The sequence below is a fragment of the Coptis chinensis genome, chromosome 3 (assembly GCF_015680905.1).
Source record: "Coptis chinensis isolate HL-2020 chromosome 3, ASM1568090v1, whole genome shotgun sequence".
NCBI lineage: Eukaryota > Viridiplantae > Streptophyta > Magnoliopsida > Ranunculales > Ranunculaceae > Coptis > Coptis chinensis.
Genome location: NC_141458.1, coordinates 64,957,943 through 64,964,927, shown reverse-complemented (window position 1 = coordinate 64,964,927; position 6,985 = coordinate 64,957,943). Strand labels below are relative to the sequence as shown.

General features: G+C 36.8%; 1 long non-coding RNA gene across 1 annotated transcript; it reads right to left on the bottom strand.

The window, feature by feature from the left end:
* Nucleotides 1-1,821: 1,821 nt before the first annotated feature.
* On the bottom strand, nt 1,822-5,496 carry LOC147510417 (uncharacterized). The gene is made up of 2 exons (XR_015216787.1): nt 5,168-5,496; nt 1,822-2,053 (listed from the first exon to the last, which is right to left on the bottom strand). It is a non-coding gene; the product is annotated as an uncharacterized LOC147510417 (long non-coding RNA).
* Nucleotides 5,497-6,985: the final 1,489 nt, after the last annotated feature.

Below are 6,985 nucleotides of genomic sequence, written 5' to 3'. Positions count from 1 at the left end.
GACACTTTTGGGATTCCAAGTCGCATACATATCTCCAACCCTTGGTGTGCTGCATTTATCTCCTGATATAGTACTGAGCTATTAAAGCTACTGCCTATGTAAGCCACCACTGTATCTCCATTGTTGTCACGGATGATTCCTCCTGAGCTAGCACCTCGACTATTCACTGCACCATCTGTGTTCAATTTCACTACTCCCTCATCAGGTTTAGTCCAGTAGCATGGAATTTTGGTGTTCTCCTTTAAATTCACTTGCAATCGGAGTGTTTGTAAGAGATGTTTAATCTCAGAAGAACTGACAATGTCCTTAGTGTGTTTACACTTAGGTGTTCATTCTGTGTTCGACCATACTTCTCGTAATTAGAGTAGGACTACATTAAATATTCTGGTCGTGTATAATTTTGTTGTTGTTTATCATGTATTTTGGACAATTTGTAGTTTCTTTAAGTTTATTATATATATTAACTTGTGTAAATGGCATCACACGATGAAGTAGTGGTGTTTACTTTTGTTACAAAGATTTCACACTTGTGTTATCTTTTGTGTTATGGGTGGCAACTTGGCTTGTTCGGAGGACTCATGTCATCGAGTCACCACAGGTACGTTCCACAACCAGTATGCCCCAAAGGGGACCCTGATAACTTTTTCTATATAAATGACGCATAAATTGCTTAGGCTTAAAAGTCATGGAAAATAAATAGATTGTTCCATGTTATGTGATTTCATTGCTACAGCTGACCCAATCCCCATATGTTGACCGGACTGGTACACATCGCTTATGTCATGGTGTTATATCCATGTCAGGATACAATACCACTCTCGCACCAAACATTTTATACTAGGTGCACAGGATGTGTTGCATTGCATATAGCCACGTCTCAAGTTTGTGAAGGTGAGATTAGGTTTGTTTACTTGTCTTGTTAGTAAGTTGTCTCTCTTAAGAGAAAGAAAAGAATGTGGGAGACGAAGCAATTGAGACAGACCTGGGATGGTTGACCTAATTATGGTTGGATATAATATCCCCATTTGTTTGAATTGTATCTAAATTTCTTGATTTTGATGTACATTCTCTTTAACTTAAGTTACCTTTTTTCTTTTCTTTTTTAATCCTTGGGCAGTTCCTAGTATCTCATACCCATCATTTGGGATATGTGGCTAACTTACTAAAGTAGCTAGGGTTTCAAACAGACTTAAAAGGTAAATTGATGACATTGGAGGTTAGTGTTTTGGGAACAATGCTATCTCAGGGCTTTTGCTTGGTATAGCTCTAACTAACACTACTAAAAAAATGACTTGTGATGACGGCTTTTAGCCGTCATGAAATAGGTTTAATGACATTTTTTCATTAAAAAAACTACCGTCATTATAGAGCCTGTCATAAAAGTTAACCAAAAGCGTCATAATTTTGATGACGGTTCTAGAGAAGCTGACATCAAAGCTCAAATTTAATATGACAAAAACTCATTTATAAACGTCATAACTGGATCCTTTTGCATGACATGTTTTACTTAACCGTCATAATTTATTAGAAAAAGTGTCAAAAAATAAACCTTCATTTGTGACTGTGTTTATTTAAGTGTCATCCTGAGAAACAAAAACGTCAAGAAATTAACACTAAAAACTGTCAAGAATTGGTATGCCACACGACAGTTCTTTGGAAAGCGTCATATATATATATATATATATATATATATATATATATATATATATATATATATATATATATATATTTTTTTTTTTTTCCTGTAAATCTGAAAAATTCCTATAAACCAATACATTCCGACACCACCAATACATTCAGACACTTGACAACTAGAGTCCATTACGGAAACAAGAATCATACTTTTATTACTAACATAAATCATTCCAAGAACTTGTTCATATTACATGATTTATTCACGGAGAAAAAAATTAAATAACTTAAGCACTTGATTCAAAATCAAGTCTCATAATCCAACAACAATGTAATTTACATAACCCATCCAACAAATTGCTAATCAACCGATCCATCTCAAACAAACTTAATTGAGCTACCGTGTTATCTCACTTATAACCTAAAAAACAATATGAAGAAGAATGTGTTAGTTTGTTTAATAAGTAAACTAAAAATATAATCATATAACAAGTTTTACACAGTATTAAAAAAATACACAAACAATGTGTTAGCACACTAAGTCAATAACTACTAAACGAAAGAGATACAATCAACTATGACAGAGAATCATATTGGTTAAGCCCCAAATAACGTACACCACTGTAGGATATATCTGATATGTACTAACTAGCCGAAGCACTAAAAGGTATAGGCGCTACCACTCGAAAAAGGGAACTCAATCGCTAAAGCAAAGAATATAGCCAAAACCCGGAGGATACTTAAACATGAACCTCATTCTCCTATCTTAGGCCTTTAGGTGTCATAAAAGCCTTGGAACGGCTGCCGCACCTGATTCGACTCACCATTATTAGATTAGGCCTCTTTGTCTGTGCATTACCCTACTTCCTTAATCCAAATAGCCATAGGAGAAGCTGAGCTAGCTAACCTAAGTCCGTAGCTAAAGTTCTCAAACAAGAGTTCCATTCCCCTTACTCGTATTGTAGAAAAATCCCGTTACTAGTAGTTCGGGTTAGACCACTTGCTCTTGGAGTCTAAGACTTCTAACTCTTTAGCCTCATTGGACTCAAGGACATATCAAAGATGAACTAACCGTAAGAAGAAAAAAAAACCTAACCGGAGGAAAGAAACTCTTTTTTAGTGAAAACCTAACCCGATACTAGAAGAGATAGAGTAAGGAATTTCCAATCGGAAGCATTAGAAGAAAGGATGACTCACTCATAGGGATAGAGGCAATGAGAATGGTTCAATCTAAGACTAGCAAGTGAAAACAAGAAGCTTACGTGCCTTATTACACTCATCGGGAAAGAAGGGCGGAAAGGAAGCAAAGCAAGGAAAATGGACAAGAACTAGATTGCACCAATGAGGGCCATCTCCCCCCGCTAAGAGTCCAATGGATCGGAATCGGGATCCGGCAAGAAGGGAGGACTGTCGACTCGAGGCTAGCTACCTATTACAATCCCTTACTACACGAAGGAGGAAGATAAGAGCAAGAAGGCTTTTTTTGACTCTTCTATAAATGGTTTGCTCACGGTTTGTTAGGCATAGAGAGAATCAAAAGAAAGAGCTAAATCATTTCGGGATCCCCACGGGAAGCCTTTCCTCCTTTCGGATAAGAAAGAAAAAGAAGATGAAGAGACAGAAAGTGAAATTGGCTAACCTACAAGCAACTGTTAAGCCTAATCGAAAAGGAAGATCAAGAAAAGCAACTGTTAGCCCCTTCACTCCTTTTCGCTTCTAATTTTGCAAGGGCATCCTTTAGGGTCCGAACTTCTCGGCAAGATTTATCGCTCTTACCGACTCTGCAGGCTACCTTTGCCTTGAGATTATGGCTCTCAAAGTCCATTCCGTCATCATCATGAAAATGGAGGCCTTTTCTACCCCTTGCTTTCTCCCCGATCCAAACAACTCATTGAGCCGCTTCAATCCCTTTTGCTTATAAAGTGATCGATTCATCGAGTATGCCCCATTTATACTAACAGAGGTAAACCGGGGACGATGACAGCATCCAAAGCATCCTTCGATAAATCATTAGGGTCAAGGGATGCACACGGGACGTGTCATCTCGGGGAGTGTGCGGTTCGGTCTCGATTCGGAGGATGGTGAATCATCGAAAGCATACAAAGGAACTTGGTTGGGAAATGCTTCGCCATGGTCCGATGGACCGGACGGAGTGCTCTATAAGCGTGATCGTGATCTTTATGCTAAAGCACGATAAGCTCGGTAGAACTCTTCGACCAATTTCATTAGCTCTAGACATTTCTTATAGTACATCTCTCGCCGCTTCTCGCGAAAAGAATGCGCAGATCTTCTTCAATGAGCTTGAACATTGCTTTGACCTTGGAATCCATATCTGTTATAGTGAACATCATTGATCGAGAAATCCATTACGTGCATCATTGATCGTAAATCCATATCTATTACGGTGAACATTACTAACCCATTATAGTTTCAGATTGGATTACTCTACACGATATGCCTTTATGGTGAAACCGAGCAAGTATATAAAACCAAAGTGTGTTTTTGAACCTTGATACAAAAGAATACAAATTTCATGATAAAAACGACTTGAGAAACACAACAACCTGGTTTCGTTGATGAGAGAGCAAAGATGGAAAGGACCGACAATGGATAAAGATAGACAAACTAATGCATCCGAAACCTCTGCAGCCTAAACCTTTGTATCATATAATCCTTTAGCATGGAAAAACCTTGCACTTTCGCTCATTAGAAAAACAGACAAATGTTTTTTTTTTTTTTTATCTATATGAACGTAACAAGGATCGAACACGCTAACATTCTCAAACAGAAATGTAGCCAAAACGGTAATGGGAAAGCAATACCGTAAGATTTTCCCGAAGCCATTTTGAATTCTTTGGTATATGGTGTCCCACCACCATGAATACTTGCGTCTTGAGTCAATTATTGAAGGAGTGCAGCTGGCTGGCTCTTCTGTATTGAAGGAGCAGGAATCCATCCAATCTTCACTTATAGACATCAAATGGCCTTATTTCCGTTCGTTAACTACTTCTAACGAGCAAGTTAGTAGCCTACCTCGGCTGGATGTTGGGACAAACAGCAATAACCGTGCTTATCCTTCTAATAAAAAAACTAAGCCTAATAACCTAAGAAACCGATTCACCCCACTACTGCTACTACTAGTATAGAAAAAGATTTATTAACACGCATACGGCTACCTATATAACAAGTTGCCTCGACCCTGTCTCTCGACTTTAACCGCCAAATAGATTTAAATAATGGGTCGTGACTTTTTGTTTTAGTTGACCCGGGCTTATTTTTGTATTCGAGGACTCTTGACGGTTGAGTGCTTGACCGCTTTAACTTCCATTACTTTAAAAAAAGAATATTAATATACAAAATTAAAAGAAGAGATGTCAATTCAATCTATCATGGGCCCTTTTTGTTTTCCCTAAAAGGAGTGCAAGAGCACAATAAATACTTGTGTTTATATATACTATCAAATATATGCTATCGAGTTACTTTTTTTCATATACTATAGAAAAGCCAAAATAATAGCTAGAACGATAATGTGTACCAGAGTATCCAAATGCATGTGTGGCGATATCAGCAGCCCAATTCCAAATTGAACCCACATGCATTAAACAGAAACACATTTATTAGTGACACAAATGAAAACTTAAAATAAAATAATTAAAAACTAACTAGGGGTTTAAGTATCTGTCTGATAGTTGTGTTATACTATGCCAAGATTACCAAAGCTCAAACAACTATATCCATCCGGACATCAGCATCATATAGGCAAGACCTGGTAGTGAATATTATGCAAATCTAAAGAGAAAGAAGAGTACAACTCTAACAAATAACACAACGATAGTCAAAATTGATCCAGGGAGTCAAAGGGCTTCTTACTTCCTACCGAAGCTACTATACACTTGTAAATAAATGGTGCGGACTTATATTACCAAATGAGTAAAATTTGCAATGGAAAATATACTTACTAGGATACCCTTGCATAAAAGATCCATTGTTCCATCTTGAAAAGGGGACCATTCAGCGTATTGTGAAGGAATGTGGCCTTGTAAGCTCGCCAAGATGTGTGGCATATTTCCCTGCACTTGGTTTGACTGCCTTCCCATGAGATGTACAAGCACTACAAGGTGTGACCAATAACTTTCTGGTCAAAATCCAAGTGGGAAGAAAGGTTCATGTGCAAATTTGACGGATAACAGAGAGACTCTTTTGCGATTATTTTCCAGCCAACTAAAGACTTAAAATTACTTGTATGCCAACTCAAAATATATGTATGAAGTAGTATGGTGGTGGTGGGTGGGACATATAAGTATCAACCACCATGGCGGCTAGTCAAGCTTGTCGTGTAGATTAATGGCCAACCTCAATCCAAAAGTAACTTTGGTCAGAATCTAGTACGAACAATTAAAATTTCAAGTACTTTATATAATCTTCTTCATTTTTGTATCAAAGAGAATATGAGTTATGAACCAAGTCTTGATCAACCAATTGTATTTCAACAAATAAGGAAACTAGTAAAGTAGTACCAATAGTAAAATAATACTACAAACATTGGTAGATACTTGAAATACAGCGTACCAATAGTACCAATATGCATTTCGCTGTATTTACTAGTTTAAAGGATAATTGTTTGTTAAGAGAAAGACTCAACCAGAAAGACTATTAAGAAAAGAAGAAAATATAGATGACAACTATAATAAAAAGATGATATATAACTGATGAGAGTTCTGATCAATAGATAAGATATAGAGAACTCAAATTGCCTTGCCTTCTGAAACTTGAAATTAGTATTTGAAATTTGAATATTGAGAATGGGAAGAAGAGGGGGAAAGATATGCTTTCAGCCGTAGGAGAGCTTCCTTTGTGCAAGAGAAACTTCCTTTTTTTTTAAGGGCTTCTAATATTGCTCGGTTGGAAAATCATAATTTGAAAAATATTTGTCGATCTGGGACCGAATTGAACCCCATGTAGAGTGATGTAGTCATGCTAGCTATATTACTACAATTTCAGTACAATATGGCGATGTGGAACTTAAGATTACTGAATGTCAACATACGACCAAAGATTGATATGTCAACTTAGGTTGTGTAAGCTGCACAAAAGGTTCAGTTGCAAATTCCAATACCAAAGTTAGAGTTTTCTGGTAAAGATAGACAGTCATGAATGTGAACTATTTTTAGTAAGGGAATATTTTCATAACCATCTCTTATGAAAGCTCCATGTAAGTTATATATCATTTTCTCCAAACCATTTTTCGTTTATATTACTGAGTTGACCAAAACAAGGAGCGAGAGATGAACTTTCCATTTTGTTTCTTTTTCTTTCAGCTTTCACATATATATACTCTCATAAGCATAAGTTA